The sequence below is a fragment of the Catharus ustulatus genome, chromosome 1 (genome assembly GCF_009819885.2).
Source record: "Catharus ustulatus isolate bCatUst1 chromosome 1, bCatUst1.pri.v2, whole genome shotgun sequence".
Taxonomy (NCBI): domain Eukaryota; kingdom Metazoa; phylum Chordata; class Aves; order Passeriformes; family Turdidae; genus Catharus; species Catharus ustulatus.
This window is the reverse complement of record NC_046221.1, coordinates 95,521,089-95,541,083: the sequence shown is the minus strand read 5'-3', so window position 1 is coordinate 95,541,083 and position 19,995 is coordinate 95,521,089.

Below are 19,995 nucleotides of genomic sequence, written 5' to 3'. Positions count from 1 at the left end.
GGAGGATGTGCTCTGTGATCTTCCTGACCACAGAGGTAAGACTGACTTTTTAAGATATTGCATCCAGATCTAGTTCTAGTTCTAGACACCATATCACACAGTAAAAGGAAACCATCAATGTTTTACAACAGGAGGGATGATTCTGTGAGTTCTGGATGCCTCTGTTTTTGAAGGGAGGAATGGTAGACAAGGTATGTTTAACCATCTAAAAAAGAGCCATGTACAATATAAGCTGAGATTTTTGTGTGTCTTTTATTTATTTATGTAGTTCTCCTGGACTTCATGGGGAACTTCCCTTTCTCTAGTCAGTGAGATCCTCGCCACACTGACACAACTTTTCAAGTATGATGGATGGTGACTTAAACTCTTTATTTATCAGTTTCCTCAGAACCCAGCAATATAGCTCATCAGATCACATGGATTTGCACACCTTGAGGTTCTTTAAATGATCTTGAACCTCTTTTTCCTAAAGTATCTCTCATTATTACAGAAGACCTTTCTGAGACCCAGTCTTGAGACTTTGGTTCTGCAAGAATGATTTCACAAACATTATTTTAATTTAAAATCTCTAAAAGCATAATTTGCACCAGAGGTGAAGAATGTGCTTTATTCTGCAACCGGTAACCATGGTCTGACCTGGAGCCTTTGGCAGAAGGTGCCTGGGGAGACTCGAGGCCGACCTCTGGGATTCTGGAGCTGAAGCTACAGAGAGTCTGAAGCCAATTACACTCCCACAGAGAAGGAGATCTCAGCTGCCTATGAGGGAGTCAGAGCTGCCTCAGAAGTGATCGGCACAGAAGCACAACTCCTCCTGGCACACCGACTACCAGTGCTGGGGTGGATGTTCAAAGGAAAGGTTCCCTCTACCCACCACGCCACTGACACCACATGGAGCAAGTGGACTGCCCACGTCGCGCAATGCGTCCGTATTGGGAACCCAAATCGCCCTGGGATTTTGGGGATAATTATGAACTGGCCAGAAGGTGAAAATTTTGTTCTCACTGATGAAGAGGAGCAGGAACAAGTGACCCGGGCTGAAGGAGCCCCACCGTAAAACCAACTGCCGGCAGATGAAACACGCTACACTCTTCACCGACGGCTCCTGCCGCATCGTGGGGATGAACCGGAAGTGGAAAGCAGCCGTATGGAGCCCCACAGGACAGGTTGCACAAGCTACCGAAGGAGAAGGTGGATCAAGTCAGCTTGCTGAACTCAAAGCTGTTCAGCTGGCCCTGGACATTGCTGAAAGAGAGAAGTAGCCAAAGCTCTACCCTTATACTGACTCATGGATGGTAGCCAATGCTCTGTGGGGTTGGCTGGAAAGGTGGAAAAAGGCAAACTGGCAACGTAGGGGAAAACCAGTCTGGGCCCAACATTTCTTACCAAGATAAAAACAGAGGTTTTGGAACACTAAGGGAGCCCCTTTCTCCACTGGACTCCAGAGGAAAACTGGATTTCTCCACATCACCACTGGACCTCCAGAGGGAAACTGCACCTTGTACAGGAGCACTGCTTCAACTGAATCACATCTGTCACTACAAAAGGACTACAGCCACCATTTAATGGGACTGCTACCAACACCCTGCCTGATGGGGTGTCAGGTTGTACTCTGACTTTGTCAGGGCTTGGGGTCTGTTTCTTTGTAGTATTGTATTTTTATTTTAATTTCCGTAGTAAAGAACTGTTATTCCTAATTCCCATATTTTTGCCTGAGAGCCACTTGATTTCAAAATTCTAATAATTTGGAGGGAGGGGGTTTACATTCTCCATTTTCAAAGAGAGACTCCTGCCTTTCTTAGCAGACACTTGTCCTCCAAACTAGGACAAAGAATGATTTCACAAACATTATTTTAATTTAAAATTTCTAAAAGCATAATTTGCCTAAATTTTTCAAATGTCTTAATTATTCTTTTTTTTCCACAAGAATGAATTTCAAAAGGAGAAAAGACATGCATTAAACAAGACTTATTATTAGAATTTTAAATGCAAATTTGTTAACAAAAAGTAAATAAAACAGACACAAAAATCCCAGCTTGCATTGTATATGGCTCTTTTGTAGATGGCTAAACATACCTTGTCCACCATTCCTCTTATGTGTCCTCCCTTCAAAAACAGAGGCATCCAGAGCTCACAGAATCATCCTTCCTGTCATAAGGCATTGATGGTTTCCTTTTACTGTGTGATATGATGTCTAGAATTAGAACTAGATCTGGATGTAGTATTTTAAAAAGTGAGTTCATTAGATTTACACTGTGGTTTCATGTGTTTTCTCTTCTGTTTCGTATGATCCCTCACATTTTCAGCATTTATTTCTCTGATGAGCAGAACATTAAAATCCATGAAAGTACTAACACTTTAAAGCGATAATTCTGAGACTTGTATTTGATGTTAATAATTTTAGGTCACTCACTCTGTGTGTACAGCTAGGCTTAGGTTTTCTCACATAATTTACTGATTATTTATCAGCATTTCTCTTATAATTTTACGACTGTCATTCAGTATCACAAGGCCTTGTGCAACTTTGTTACCTTTGTTACTCCTTTTTCTAGACCTATAGTTGCCTAGAAATTTTTATTTCCATTCCTCTGACACTAACTAGGGCCGGTAGATTTTGTGTGAGCTTCTTTTCATCTAATGATCAGGTTTTAGGGATCCAGTTGCTCAAAAAATGAATGCTGCATTCATCTTCTGCTGACAGGTGCAGAAAAAAATTCTTCACGGCCAATGATGCTTCTCTTGGAATCAGGGCATACCTTGTTGGCACTAGCAAATTTTTCAACTACAAGAATCTGCTCTGGTTTGTGATATTTACCATAAAACAAGGTTGGATGGGTGTCTGGGTCTTTGTTGCAAGGGCACCCTCTGTGGCAAGAGGTCAGTATCTGTGCTAGACACAGATACTTCCAGCCAGTTCTAGTTGGCTCCAACAGATCCACCACAGGGCACAGCTGAGCCCCACAGTCAGACTGAGAAAGTGTATTTAAGAAAGGACAAAAGATTCTGGATAGGCAGGGGGGAACACAGACACAAAAAGAGTGAGAAGCAGCAGCAGGAAAACCCAGAACAAAGCAGGAGGAAGAGGAGGAGATGCCCAGCGGCAACAGCCTATTCATTGCAGATTGTGAAGAACTTGCCTTGAATATTCTTGCCAGGAGCTGTGGCCTATGGACAGCATATTCTGGAGCCAAGGAAAACCATGAAGAAGAAAGAGTTAAAAAAAAAAAAAAAAAGGGTTAAGTGCAAACTACAACCTCCATTCCCTTTGTGCAGCTTGCAGCAGGTCTGTGGAGGGTAAGGGAATCTGGACTGAAGGAGAGAAGTTGACTCTGAGAAAGGAAACAGGAAAGATGATATTTTCATGTTTGTGTCTTTGATTTTGTTTGTATTTTGCAACCAAAAATATTAATTTTAATTGTCAATACATGCACTTTCTCTAAGTCAAGTCTGTTTTGCCTCTGAGAGTAACTTAGAAACAATAGCCTTTCTTTACCTTGACATATGAGCTTTCTTTCTCATTCACATTCTTCTTTTTTTTCCCCGTCCCACTCCACTGAAGCGGAAGTGAGAGAGAGAGTGAGTTTTGCTGTTAGCTAAGATTAGCCTACTACAGCTTCTCTTAAACTTATGTTTTACCTGGCTTAGAGAGAAAGTTCTTTAATAAAATGCCTCTTCACTTAATGGGCAGTATTGCTTCAAAATAGACCACACATTTATTTAAACAATCCTGTTTTCCTCATCTTTGGTGATTTTTGCCCTTCTTGCCCCCCTTTCTCCTCAAGCACCTCAAGCACGACTGACAGATATGAGGATCATGAATAGTTTGGATCACACTCAGCTCTGTGTAAGTAAGGAGCCCCCCATCTGAAATTGATACTGGTCATGAGTTTGAAACTTTTTGGAATATCTTAGCATGTGTATCTCATACACCATTTGGGACACAAGCTCAACATATTTTCATGGCCCCTAATTAGAGAGGTGTGCAAACACTGAATATAGGACTAGGCAAGATGCTTCATCCTGCTAAAGTCTCAAAGTGATTGGAGTTCAGATGTTATATAATGCAAGCATCAAAGGGTGATGTCAGAAATCTTTGTAGGAGCAGGTAACAACAAAAGACCTTATGTGTTTGCAATATTCCCAACCTGTAAGAAAGTGGAGAGGTTTTTATTATTTTCACTTTAGTTTCATAAAATAAAAATAGTTGAACAACCTCATTTTAAAGATTGTTTACACACAAAGTTTGAAAAGGGAATTAAGGAAAATACTAGATGACTGCTCTGTAGATAATTATATATAATTTTTAAAAACACTTTCATTTTCATAATGCGATAACATTCCTATTAAATCAACTTATTTATAGGGTAACTGTCTTATGAAATCGCACTAAGGACATACCAAGTTAATATAGATGTGTACATTTTTTTACACAAGATTTTTCATTTAGTTCCCATTTGAAGTGGCAAAATTTGTCAGCATCATTTCATGCATTTGGAAAGCTGTTCTTTCAACTGTAAATATATGTACAATATACTATGGGAATTAAATGCATGCTTTTAAGACTGGCTTTTTCCTCTGAACCAACTAGACATGTTTCTGAAATGCACATTTCATCAAATAAGAAAATCAACTAGCATGAATAATATAAATGCTGCCTAGAAGCACATGCTTACAAAAGGCAGCTAATATAATGAAGATCCTCCTAACTGAAGATATTGTAATAGTTCCTTAAATTTACCCATTTTTTAAATTTCATTTTTCCTGCACTCACATTCTTTTCTGTTTCGTTTCATGTACGTACTTCAACTTTTTGAGCTCTTCAGACACTGAAATACGAGAACAGATTAAAATTATTTAAGATTCAGCCATTAACCATACGGTAAGGTTTCACAGGTTCTTGTCCTAGAAATGAAATGTTAGCTGTCTCTTGTCAGTTAGTCTTTGATGTTTTACACACATACACAGAATAATAAAGATGTATTGATTGACTTCTGTAGAGGTTAACCTTAAGATTTGTTACACTGAGCAGTGAGCACTGACTTAGTCAGGCCGAGGAAGGTGAATCAATCTCTTATTTTCATCAAAATACCAATACAATTCTAGATAGGCATAGAATTTACTTATAAACATATTTGGAGCTCGGTTTTGTAATTACTGAAAATCAAGATATAAGACTATAACATCTTCTTCTAAGGTTTTAAATGAAGGGAAAAAAATTCTCGTGCACTAGTGAATGACTTGACAATAATTAATTCCATCTCAGGGAAACTGAGCAATTTTGTGTGATGATTGCCCAAAAATATAGCTTTATGTCCTTTGGAAGAGGAAAAGGTGAAACTTAGCACAATAATTTATAGTCTTTATATACTCTTATGTTTTCTATTGAGGTAGGAGGTTAGTCAGAAACAGACAAACAAAAAACATCTACATTAAATGACAACAGGCATAGTCTTCTTTAAAGAAAAATCCTATTTAAAAACAAAATCATGAATCTGGATAAGAAGTAAGCTAAATAACAATCTGAAAGTCATTCTAGGTTTAATAATTAAAAAACAAAACTAAACAAAAACTGGGCTTCTCTGTATATATTTCCATTCACCTCATATTCGTGTCAATCAGTTCATTCAATTTGTAAAGGCAATTTTCTGCAACAAAACCAATGGAATTGGAAGAAATGTAAAAGATCTGATCATCTTTAGAGATATTAAACTTCATTTCTATATATATAAGAAAGTTTTAGCATTTTAATAAAATTCAAAATCAGCCCCACAATTCATTATATCTCTGTTTTACCAAGCCTTTCTTCTCCGGGAGTTAGAATGGAGTCATAAAGAATTTTTTTTATTAAAAATTCTGCCAGTGCAAGTCTGTAGTGGTTAGGCCCCAGGTTAAGATCCTAGCTTAGAAACTCCCAGCTCAGGGCAAAACTCCAATCGATTCTCCCATTGTCTTGGTGAGCATGCCATTATCATGAAACAAATGGTGGCCAGAACAGCAGCTACTGGCTGGTTTAGGTATGTCTGCACAGAAAAAAATAATTGGGGATTGGCTAGGGAGGCAGGTGGAGAGTACATCTGTCACCTACAGATGCAAAATTTGCACATGAATGTAGCAATCCATAAACTGTCTGAACACACCTCTCCTCTGGATCATCCTTACATCAGAGAATTTCTCCCTGGTCTCACTGTACTTGAGATCTCTCCCGGTTATCTACCAGGTGTAGTGAGGAGGTACCTTTGTCTTCCCCACTCAAGTCTCAGCCTGCAATACAATAAAATTTGAGTGAGTGAGGGACTTCTTTATGAGGGCAGAATTGTCCTTTTGTACCTTTCTCTCACATTTTATGATGTCATTAAGGGAAGTATAAGTCCTTTTTAAATGTAAACTTCGAACAGCACCGAGGCTTGAATATTTCTAAATCTCTTGTGCTTCAATTTTTAGAGCAGAGAGATGCCAAAGCAAGAACTGGACTCTGAAGATCCTTACACCACTTTCTGGAGTATGCAGACATGCCTGTTTACCACAGCCTTCGTAATACAATGTTTTACCAATGTTTTTTTCATTTCCCACTGTTGCTGAAGAAAGGAGGAAAAAATCTTAAACTAAAAAACCTGAAGGCAGTTACTTGTTTCTTTTATTTGATCATCTACTAAAAATCTAAGAAGTAGAGGACCTAATTAATTTCCTTCTTTCAACAAAAAAGAGAGATTGGATAAGAGAAGGAAAACATTGGTGTTCTTTCCCTTTGAATAGAGATCATTCCTCCTCCTTTATTTTTTCAACAGAGCTCCTGATAGGATCTTCATCTCACAATGCCTTGGCACTTCGCAAATCAGGGTCTTATCAGGAAATTATTATCTGTCCTTTTGGTCTATGGCTGCATATTTTGTTTTCTCTGGACCTGTTGACTTAAGAGGTAACCAGAAAAAAAAATTTACCCTCTGAGAGTTTCTTAGTTTTAAAAGTTTCCCATACTGCATGTATCTTGAAAACTGAAACCTCTAACTCCCAAAAAACAATTGAGATGACCTGAATTAAAATAATTGTTGTTTCATTTTTACATCAACCTGGAAATGCTTAATCGTTTTAATAGTGAATTAATGTAAATTTATTTTAAAAATTAATTATTTTTGACAAGATAACATTTCTAAAACAGAGGGACAATTAAAAAAAAATTAGGAGAAACACAAAGAATCTCTTGAGCAAAGGTACAGCATGCCAGCATGGTGGTGGGATGGGGCTTCTGTGGTCAGAGAAAGGTTAGAAGAATGAGGGGTGGTATGAAGACAGATAACATTTGGTTTGATAGGTTACACCGCTCCCAAGTAGAGAGCTGTATATGCCCAAACGATATCTGCAAGTTCATGTTATTGCCTCATTCAGTACATTGTTCTCAGTGCCCAAGAATTTTTCTTCTCTTTTATTCTGCATTTCTAGCCTTTTATTTCTCTTCCTGTATCTTCTTTCTTGTTGTCTTTCACTTCTGTCTTCTTATTCTAACTATTCTAGCACTAGCTCTATCTCCATCTATTCATCCATACTCCAATTTCTAATACAGCACTTTATGAATTTCATTTTTAACAACAGAAAAAAAAATAAATCTCAGCATCACCCAGTGGAAATGTTTGTGCAAACAAAAACAAAAAAAAACCAAAGAAAAATTCCAAAAGGAGATTCATTTGAAATTTTATTTCTTGAGGGTCTTACTCATGTGTATTGAAGGCTTTGAAGTTTCAACATTATTTGTTGTAGTACCATAGCTAGTGGGTGCAAGTATCCAGTTGAGTCCCAAGGAGAAAAGATTAACCTTTTCAACCTAAGCCTTAAACCCACGTGTGACTTTCATTATCCTGCAGCAAAAAAAAGTGTGCAATGTCATTGCTTTGGACGTGCTTCCTGGTGAAGCTGTGGGCAGAGAGAAATTGCCTATTATTACTTGTTCTTGGACCCTAAACTCTCTCTCACTTTCTACTTACTCAGAAAAGACATTCTACATATATGCAGTTTATATATATATATATAGACATACATGCATATATGTATATATATATATATCTTTTTTTTAATACATATATTAATGCAGACATACTTAATCACAAACTCATGCACAGATTCTGTCTTTAGGATTGCTTTTAAGTGTTTTACTATTGCTGAGATGGAAAAAATACTTCAGCATTATTAAAAAAACCCTAGTCATTAGTTCCTAGCTATAAATACACATTAAAACATGTGTCCACTATGTATTAAAGACATAGTATAATGTAATGATCTTTCTGATAGACATAAATATCAGAGTGAAAAAAAAAGTGTTGCCTGTGCATCATCCCATGTACATTTAATGTAAAGTTTTTCTGAGATTTTGGTTAGATCTTGTGAGACTTTCAAGAAACAGTAAATGTAACCTGCAGTTCCTGAAGGTGTTTTAAGATTTCACTGTCTGCAAGTGCCCCTTTGTACTTGCTTCTCCCCTCCTCTTCCTCCACCCCACTTTGCTCATGTCTTGGGAAAAGTGTACTTCAGCCTTCACTGACCATAAACAGCTCAAACTGACATGGTCAACATTATTTTAGGACCTGCAAGTTGTGGTGAATATTCAGTTTGGGGTGTTTTTTTAGCTTCTAAAAGGGTTGTTTTTCTATCTCTCTATGGCCATCTTAGTATCATTCATGCAAAGCAAGAAAGACAGGGAAGATCCTAACATCCAGGATTTTCTTCTCTTCTTTTGACAGGCAGTAATGCTGTTCCTAAGTGCTGCCACTATTCACAGAACAGAATCTTTTCTGACCTGCGTAACTGTCAAAAATGGACACATATGAGTGAGTCCTGTATAGGCTGAGAACTGCAATATCAAAGCAGCATTATTTACACACCCTACCAGACAACACTGGTCCTGGGCTACTCTCTCCCTTGTCTCCTGCTCAGTTTAACCCCAGGCCACACAGCATGGCTTACTAATTGTGGAATGCTGTTTTGAATACAGGGTTCAAATAGCAAATTTAAACTGCAGATTTAATCTTCCAAGAACTGTTGAGATGTATGTAATTTTCTTCCACAAAAGCTGAACAAAGAGACAGTATAACATTATGATTGTGTAAATCTTCTTTCAACACCTCCATTGTACAAAGTGTAGACTCAGTGATTGAATAGCAACAAACAAAAGTCTTTCTTCAATTAAACTCCTGTGACTCACACACAGAAGGCTTCATCTAACATATCTAGTATAATTATATTCCTCCTTTAAGGTAAAGTGCTTTTGTTTTAAAACATGTTTGTAATAACGCCTGAAAAAAAAACCAACATGATAAAGATCAGATATCTATTTTATTCTGATTCATTCCTTTAAAGAAAAGTCAGAATTTTATACTGGAGTGGTTTAAATGTAGCTATAGAATTATGCAAAGGAAAAAAGATCATTTAAAATAGCATGGATTTTTTCTGATATCACATGAATATCCATCACAATTCAGCACCTATAATCAATTGATATACAGTAGGAAATGACAATCTCTAAATTAAAAAGTATTTCAACAGTAGTAGATAGGGGGAGAAAGTCAGCGTATTTCCACTTTCAACAATTGCACAAATTTAGTGGAAGCCTAAGATAGATTTCAGATGAGAAGTAGACAAATTTTATAGTAAGAAAATTTATAAAATATTAATTGTGAAACAACATTCAAAGGCAGTGGGACATCAGTATTAATTGTTCACTATTAAATATCATAAATATAGCTATTCTGTGGCAGAAATAGTAACCTGTTGCATAAAAAACATGTGGGGTGTTATCCCTGAGGCCTTAATGTACCACATTCTTTCACATATAGGCATGCAAATCTTCTTCACAGAGGCAGTCCAGAACTTCTTCATTTTCAATAGCTTTTCTGTTAAAATTGAGCAGGCAAGCCAGATTTTCCCTCACATGAAGAGATGAGGGAGTGATGTGACTTCTCCATAATACAGAAGTGCTTTTATACCTGTACCATATTCTGTAAACTTTTCCTTCATCTAGTGCTCGAAGTAGCCCCAAAAGTCTCAGTGGAAGACTGAGGATATGGCCCAATAGATTTGTGTAACTCTTGTGTTTATGTGGCAGTGCTGCAAGATTTATACCCATGGATTGAAAAGATAAAGAACAGGCTGACCTTAAACATATGCAAATAAAAATTGAATCATCTGGAATATTTTTGATACACATATGTGATAGTGGGAAGTTTGGGCCTGCATAACAAAATTAGGCTAATGTTAAATGGATGCTAAGTCTTCCCTTTATTTTATTGCCTTTTGTTTATTTATTTAATTCCTGGCACTTGAGAATATGGTTTAGGGATGGTTGGGGTGATGCTAGATTGACAGTTGGACTAGAGGATCTTGGAGGTCCCTTCCAGCCTTGATACTTCAATGAGTCTATGGTTCAGTGTTGCTGTGAATGAATTATATTTACATATTTTTTAGAAGTGAAGCTGGGAAGATAACAGTTTTGTTTTCAGTTTGGTGCCTGAACTTGAGGATGTAAGGGAGTGGAGATCAGGGATCGGTTCAGATCCAGCAAAGGCTGATATTTTTTGAGGCAGAATTGTTGGATTCTGGCCTCCATAAGAATGGTCTAGAATGCCTTTGTCTCCTAGTTGAAAAAACAATGACTCAAAGCTCCTCCCAGCTTGCTTCTTTCCAAGAAACAGAGGGGACTTTCCTGTCTCCTATGCTGAAATACTAGCCTAGTATTGCAGAATATCCTAAGGCACAGTAGGGCATAACAAGCCTCCTATTGCCATGGATGGTGAAAGATCTGAGAAGAATCAGATGGTGGAGATTTTGTCTCATAATTGTGGGCAAGGAATGCCCCCTTTCTGTTCTTGATTTTAGCTGGTTTTATTGAATTGTAAGTGCCAAAATATTTTCAGGGTTCTGCAAGTGGAACTGATCTTCTTTATCCATTGCCAGTGCCACTCAGCTCCCTTGTAGCCTTTCCAATCTTCTCTACAACCAGGTGTGGGACCCATCTGGGAAGACACACATTCATTTGTCTTGTCCCTCCGTCTGTGGAAAAGATTCAGCTAAACAGAACCTTTTCCATCTACAACTCAACATTGCTATTATATATGACAATTTTTGTCCAAGAGAATAAAGTACTGTGTCTCCAAAGGTTATCTGTTTTTTTCTGCATAGAGGGACTACACAATAAAAGCAATCTTCTTTTCAAAGGAGACCACACAGGTGTCCCTCATGCTTGTTTCACTTTTTTGGTCACATAGTCACTGTCACCATAGGTGGCACAAATTACAGTAATTCCATTATTATAAGCCGCACTGAGTATAAACCGCACTTCCGGGTGCCAGCAACTTTTGTTTCTTTGTCCATACATAAGCCGCACCTGATTATAAGCCACTCATTACAATACAGAGTGTGATAAAAGGTATCTATTCTATCACCATCTGTTGAGGGTGCGGGCAGTGATCCTTATCTCCACGGGAGATATTCTGCTAATGGGCCATCCATTGAAATCAGGCAGGGCATTGTTCTTTATCTTTTCACAACCAATCCTTCCTCCAGGGAGTCATTTCTGCTAATGGCCCATTGAGTCCCACTGTGTGACTGATATTACTGAATTACTTCATCCCATTGGGAGTTGCTCCAGCCAGGGGGAAGAGCCCAACATTTCTTACCAAGATAAAAACAGAGGTTTTGGGACACTAAGGGAACCCCTTTCTCCACTGGACTCCAGAGGAAAACTGGATTTCTCCACATCACCACTGGACCTCCGGAGGGAAACTGCACCTTCTACAGGAGCACTGCTTCAACTGAATCACATCTGTCACTACAAAAGGACTACAGCCACCATTTAATGGGACTGCTACCAACACCTGACAGGGTGTCAGGTTTTACTCTGACTTTGTCAGGGTTTGGGGTTTGTTTCTTTGTAGTACTGTATTTCTATTTTAATTTCCCTAGCAAAGAACTGTTATTCCTAATTCCCATATTTTTGCCTGAAAGCCCCTTGATTTCAAAATTGTAATAATTTGGAGGGAGGGGGTTTACATTCTCTATTTCAAAGAGAAGTTCCTGCCTTTCTTAGCAGACACCTGTCCTCCAAACTAAACCAGCAACTTTTTGTTCTTTGTCCATATATAAGCAGCACTTGATTATAAGCCGCACTTTGGGTTCGGACCAAAATTTTAGTCAAAATGGTGCGTCTTATAATTGTGTAATTACTGTATTTCTCTTTTCCTTTACAGTGGTTGCTTTTGGAATCTGTCTGTGTCTTCTTCAGTATTTAAATGATGCTGTCTTTCCAGAAGCACTTTTCAAGCCCTGTTCCCCCTTACTGATTTATAGGTCATGCTCTGATGCACAGAGCTCCAAATGAAATGGAGTTCAACCAGTAGTAGATCAAGGTGTGCTAGATCAAGCTAGACAATAAGTATTTTATTATTTAGTTATATATTTTGCTCTTCTTTTATTTGTGAAAGGGCAGGTTAGAATAAAAGCCATAGCAATAAGTGTGCAATTGTTATGTCAATAAGTTGCAGGTTAATATTTTCCTATTCCCTGAATCATTGTAAAATATTTACTGTTCCCATTCTATTGCTGTCTGTTAAGCCTCTGGCAGCCCTAGCTAAGTACTTAAAACATAATATTTTTTTAAAATTCATTTTCTTCTCTCATCTCTGAAAAATGAAAAAAAAAAATTAAAGACCTTTCTTATTTAAAGTCTCATTGAGATAAAATGATAGACTTTATTCCAATGAGGGAGCATATTCTGTAGAAGAAAATTGAAAAGCAATTGGTGCTATTTTATTTACAGAGTTCCAACAACATTATTCCTCTTAGTCCTTGAGGAAGTAATATACTCTCACCCTTAAAACGCTGTAAGTAGTCGATAATCCATTATTACAGTAAGCCGTACACTCTCACAGTAATTATCTAATAACCCCTTATAAAAGACCGTAGCTTCCTAATCTGTTTATAATTATCATTTCAATGATCCTGTGCATTAATGTCTGACCTTCAGCAACTCTGACCTGATCTTAATTAGCTGTAATATCAAATCATCACTATATAAGAAACTAGCCATGACCAAATGAATGAACCCCAGGTACAGCTAATTTCTGGAGCAATTATCTTTTCATGTAGGGAGATTTAAATGATTATCTGCACAATTTCACACAGTTTTATGTAATTCTGCGACATTATAAATTCTGTTTTAAATCATATTTCAAAGGCATGGCTGTGGAGACTGACTTCATATAGTACACTAAGCTATCAGGATTGTATATCATACTACCAGTGTATAGGAGTAGATGATTTTTTGTGTCATTATTTTCAATTATGCAAAGTATATTTCACAAAGTGATAAATTGTAGCTGAAATATATAAATATGTGCCAAGGTAGTCTAGGGGCTAGTGACATCCAGTATAAATTGTATGTCATTCTAAAGTAATGTTACATTATATTAAAATACTGTAAGTAATTGATAATACCATATGTGTTAAAGCAAGATTAGAAAATTCTAAAATGTATATTGGTAATATACATGCAGTATTTACAATGCGTTTGAAGCTGAGTATCATTTATCACGTTTAAAAAGCTACTGTATAAAAAATGAGAATACCACAGAAAATACTTGAAGCTGCTGTTTAACACACAATTATGCAGTACTAAGGGCATAGGACTATTTAATGTGTTATTAAAATACCCAGGCTTCTGATTTATAGTTTAATCTGACTGGAACATAACACAAACCTTCATGCCACTCCAGCTATTTACCTCACGCTTTTCTACACGTGCACAAACACACACACATCAGTGGGAAAATTCAGTCTTACAGATAAACCAAGTAATTTAGGACTCAGAAGACAGTTCTACAAGCAGTACAAGGGTATGCCACATTAGTGCATTTTTGAATAATACATCCCTGTAAAAACCCAGTAAGTATTTGTTCTAGGCTTTTTAGGGACACATTTCTTCCTCAGTTTGGAGAGGAAAAAAAATAAAAGTATAGAACAGACTTTTTATTTCAAAAATTGCAAACTAGTTACATGAAGGATTTCAACAATTATATTATTTGCTGTCCTTTCCTATTTTATCAAAGTTAATCATGGAACCTTCTTTCTCAGAGCTCTTTCAAATGTTAACATTTCCTACCTATAAGCCAAAACATTTGTCCTACAGCCATCAGATGAGGATAGCAGCCTGATGAGGGTGATTGATTTGAAAGGTAATTTGAATGGAAGATGTTGTGTACATTCTCTTAGTGATGCCTCAATGACAGCTCAGACAACCTTTCTGTGATATATCACCCAGGAAAGCGGAAAAGAGTAAATTTAACAAGTGGCATTGCCTTCTTATCACATGTTTTCTTTTCTTCTAATTTAGTAACTTCATTCCATATTGTGTCTAGTTATTTATAAATATCAAAGATAGTGAGCAGATGCCTTGCCTTACCTTTTATTTAAGTCAAACCTCCAGAAAGCGATGTATAAATCAGACAATTAACATCCAAAAGCTAAATGAATTAAGAAAATAAGTCTTAGAAATTATCAAAAAGTGAAGGCAAGGAAATTCTAACCTTCTTTCTGATCAAATGGAACCGTCTGTTATCCTCTTTACAGGACCCTTTCTTTTCTTTTTCACTTCCTTTCCATATATGCATATATTTAATTTCTCCAATGTACTTAAAAAATCAATCATGCACTTTATAGGTCCTGGCAATTTTCTCCTTTACACTTCCAGCATAATATCTGTGGAGGAAAAAGATTGTCTGTGCTTATATCAAAAGTGAATGGTTATATAAAAGTGAATAGTTTAAATAATTATATAAATTTCAGCCATTGTACAGATTGAGGTTTTGCAAAAATATAGTGAATTATTTTTATAGAAAATTAAGTATTCACTTTAAAATTTCTGGTATATATACCTTATTGAAATATTATCATCTTGCTCTAAAATTCTTTTCTGTTTTAGATCTTCTGTCCTGCATTTCATTTTCATATCATATAGTTGAGATGCACACATGGACACTTCAGGAGGCTAAAATCAAAATCAAATTCCTCTCTTCTTCAAAAGAAAATAAGTCTACATTACAGTCAAAGACATTTTAGGAGAATACAGATTTCCTTCCTTTTCACCTTCGATAATTTTAGTGTGAAATCTTGCTTTTTACCCCCATACATTTCACTTTATAAAGTAATGTAGTAAAAGTTTATATGAATTTTATGAAATTCACTCATGGATTTTAGAAGAGAGAATGTGAGCAAGTGCACCATCTAATTGGCAAGAGTTAAAAACATTAAATTTGTGTAAGAGAAAAAGGCATTCAGGCTTTTCTGCATGGATTACATTTGCAGTAATTTCACAGTTATAAGCCGCACCTGATTATGAGCCGCACTTCCGGGTGTCAACAACTTTTCATTCTTTGTCCATATATAAGCCACACCGGATTATAAACTGCACGTCCAGGTGTCGGCAACTGTCTTGGGTTACAATACAGAGTGTGATAAAAGGTATCTATTCTATCACCATCTGTTGAGGGTGGGGGCAGTGATCCTGATTTCCGCGGCAGATGTTCTGCTAATGGGCCATCCATTGAAACCAGGCAGGGCATTGTTCTTTATCTTTGCACAACCCATCCTTCCTCCAGCGAGTCATTTTCTGCTAATGACCCATTGAGTCCTACTGTGTGACTGATAAAATTACTTCATCCCATTGGAAGTTGCTCCAACCAGGGGGAAGAACCCAACATTTCTTACCAAGATAAAAACAGAGGTTTTGGAACACTAAGGGAGTCCAAAGCTTTCTCCACCGGACTCCAGAGGAAAACCAGATTTCTCCACATCACCACTGGACCTCCGGAGGGAAACTGCACCTTCTACAGGAGCACTGCTTCAACTGAACCACATCTGTCACTGCAGGAGGATGCAACCACCATTTAATCGAACTGTTACCAACACCCTGCCTGATGGGGTGTCAGGTTGTACTCTGACTTTGTCAGGGTTTGGAGTTTGTTTCTTTGTATTACTGTATTTCTATTTTAATTTCCCTAGTAAAGAACTGTTATTCTTAATTCCCATATTTTTGCCTGAAAGCCCCTTGATTTCAAAATTATAATAGTTTGGAGGGAGGGGATTTACATTCTCCATTTCAAAGAGAAGTTCCTGCCTTTCTTAGCAGACACCTGTCCTCCAAACTAAAACAGCAACTATTCATTCTTTGTCCATATATAAGCAGCACCTGATTATAAGCCACACTTTGGGTTTGGACCAAAATTTTAATCAAAATGGTACGGTTTATAATCGTGAAATGACTGTACTTTGGAAGAGAAGTAGCTACCTGGAAACTCGACTTTCTTCCACAAACCCACACACATACAGACAAGCCTTTCATCTCCTTCTTCTGAAGAATATCAAGCCAGGAGCAGTTTAATTTTGGATCTTAATTGCAATTACAATATTTCTCAAGTCTGATATATCTCACATGAAGCCTAGTACCAGACATTATAAACTCTTTTGACATATTAACCTAAGTATTTATTAATCTGTTTGTCAAAAATCTAGTGTGTGAGAAAGGATGATAAAGAAGTTTTATTAGAGGTAAACAAATAAACAGAGATGAGCTGGAAAATAATGAGACAGATCTTGCGTAAGCCCAAAAAAACTCATTGGTTCTTAGTTACAGTAATTTCACGAATACAAGCCGCACCAATTTGACTAAGATTTTGCTCCTAAACCAAAAATGCGGTTAATACTCAGGAGCGGTTAATATGTGAATAATTTTCTGACATTTACAATCTCAGAAGTGCCAGCCAGAGTGCCGAGCCGAGCTGCTGCAAAGTCGGCATTTTGCGATTGTTACAAATTGCTACTCTGTTGTGCCGCGGGTGGAGCCTGGCTGCCTGCAGGCAGCAGGGGGGGCGGGGAGAGAGGCGGGAGAGCTCACTCCTTCCCTCCTCTACCACAGCCCGGGGGAGAGACGGGGGGGCCCCGCGCCGCCATTGCCGCAGTCCAGGGAGGAGGGGGGGGACCCGGGCCGCCACTGCCACGGCTCAGGGAGGCGGCGAGGGGCTCTGTCCCTGCCTGCCACCACAGGGCAGCGCCAGGCCGTGGTGACCGAGTCCAGTGGCAGCGGCGGCTGGCCCCCAGTGGCCCCGCCGAGCGGCAGCGCCGGGCTGGGCCACCTGGCCCCGTCAGCAGCCCCTAGCAGGCCGAGTCTGCACAGCCTTAGCTGAGCCAGTAAACCCCGCCCTGCCGCCGTTCTGTTACTATTTGGCAACTTTGTTGCACACGGGTCCTCACTGCGAACGACAGAGTGGCTTATATTCAGGTGCGGCTTATTTATGGACAAAAAATGAAATATTTGCCAACACCCAGAGATGCGGCTTATACTCAGTGTGGCTTGTATTAGTGAATTTACTGTACTTAGCTTGGAAGCAGTTTGAAAGAGGGATTACACATTTTTCCATGTTTACATGTTATACCTGTTATAACAGAAAATCAGTGATGACAGGTCACAAAGTCTGCTGTAGAAATATGAAACATCCAATTTGCCTTACAAATCAGTGTTATAATGGTTTAAAGAAACTAGTCTTTGGTTTCAGCAAAACGCTAAGGACCTTGTAATGGTGACCTATAAGTATGTACAAAGTAAAATCATTTGGGACTGTCTAGAAAGCACTCATACATAGATGGGAACTTATTTAGCTATGACAAAAACTTCTCTCATGAAATTATGGTTTTGGGAGGAGTGTTGAGGAGTGGGTTCCATAGGTAACATTTGCCATAGCTCATACTTAACAATGGCAAGTCTACCTCAACTTATAGAAATGTTTCCTAGAATATTGAATAAATGGTCTGTATACCGGACAGATGCCTGGTACTACTATGAGTGTGGGTCTGGATCATAAAAGTTTAGGTCTGGTACCAGTCAAGCTCATGATTTAAAGTTCTCCCAGCAGTGAAGATGTCTGTGATTTCAGGGTACAATGACTGTGTTCATTTCATTACTTGTAGTTCTTTGTCTAGAGGTAGAGGAGGAAATTTAACTTCATGGAGGGACTTTTCCAAGAGTGCAGAAGGTATGGAAAAGGTTTTCATAGCAGCTTCAGGCAGTAGCTTGAACAGTGGGTTTATTCCCTATTAGAAATTTATTTTGGAGTGAAACAATGCTGAAAGTATATATTTGCTTTTAGGCATAGAAAGGAAACAGACATCTGAGATTTTTACTGGGTTTGTATTGCTACTTTTGCTTTTGTTTTTTAAATTACTTAACAAGGTCTGTCATACCTTGGAAATTTAAACTCAGGTGAGCTTGTTTCAAAACTGTGGAAAACAGTTTTTGAAACATCTTAACATTGTTTTTAGGTATTTCCCCAAAGGCTTCAACCTTCCTTTTGAATTGAGGTTTTACTGAGATGAAAAGAAATTCTCTCTCATTGATCCCCATAGGAAAGGCGTTTGTCTTTGAACTCTATTTTTAGGGATGTTTTAACACATATTTACACTTGGGGGGATATGGATAAATGTAGTTTTGTTTAAAATTAACATGTTTTTGTTTACTTTATAGGCAGGTAGAGTTCAGATTTTGTACATGAACTCAGCTAACATATACACCTCCTGAGAGCCAGTGTTTCCTTTGAAGAATTTCTTTCTTACCTGTGTGCTCCACCCTACTGAGCTAAGTGTGGAAGATAGGGAAGAAAGTTTTCCTTGTGTTATTATTACATCTCAGAAGTATCATTCAAAATAAGGCTCCTGAAATTGCTAAGAGCTGTGCTAAATTTAATTTGTCATTCATATTACATCTGTCAACCATTAACTTTTTAGAATGACCCTTTGACTTTTACAGTGGGATGATGTAAAAGGTTTTCACCAACTTCTGTGAATCATCTTCATAGTTTTAAGATTCAGTGTAAGGTTTTATCCAATTCTTCTGAAAGCTCATTAGCTGCATACCATATCTACTGTTTGAATTAAAAGGGCTATACCATGTTGTGACCCCTGTTTCATACTGCTCTGATAGAAAAGTGAACCAGACTATAAATTTTTAAGCTTTACTTGTTGAACAGTAGGCTGAACTTTTATACCTAAGACTTATCTGTAAAGGAAAGGCAAAGTTTATCATGTAAGATCTTACCATGCCAGGTATGCCAGTACAATTTCCTCAGTAGAATCCTTTTGCTTTTGATAGGAGATCTTTCCTGGGATGTAGTTCCCTTCATGTGCACAGCCTACAGTTAGATTCCTCATAAACTCAGGATACATTTACATGGAAAACTTATTTTGTAATATGCCACAGGTGTGAATTTAATGTATCCTTTCTAGTCAGGAGTAATTTGCCATGTCAGCAATATTAATACACTGTGAGATGAAAGCAGACAAGGACATCCTTGCAGAATGTGAAACCCACATGGAAGTCATCTACCACGTGATTCAGATGCCTTTTATTGTGTACAAGTGAGCTTTCATAGTATACATGTCTCTGACAGCAAGTATTGATACGCTGACAGCAAGTATTTGTTTGTGGCCTCTGCCATTAAGTTTATGTACATAAACACACAGAATCTGACTGTTTTGTGATAAAGGCCAGAATGTCTTAAGTGAATTAATAAACCATGTGTAAATTATCTAGGAATGTAGCTGCACTAAGTCCGGGTTTTCACTGAAAAATTATTCTTAGCAAAGAAGATGAGAGGAAATTATTTGTAGAACATCTAGTTCACTTCTCCTCCACTGGTTACTCTATGGTATTACAATGTTTCCTACTATTTCCTAATCTTGTTCATGGCCCTGCAGTTCTTTGACCAAAACTTTATTTAGGCTTATGTAATTCATCACTCTTTGGTCTTCTTTGTAGTCTATTTTCTGCTCTTCCATCCTTCTGCTGCGCCTATGGATAGCAGCAGTCCATTTTATATCCGCTTACTCCTTATTTTGTCAAGGTAAGGATCCCCATTTCTTTAACTTTTCATCAGTTGTGCTTTCCATTCTCCCAATTACTATAGCAGTCTT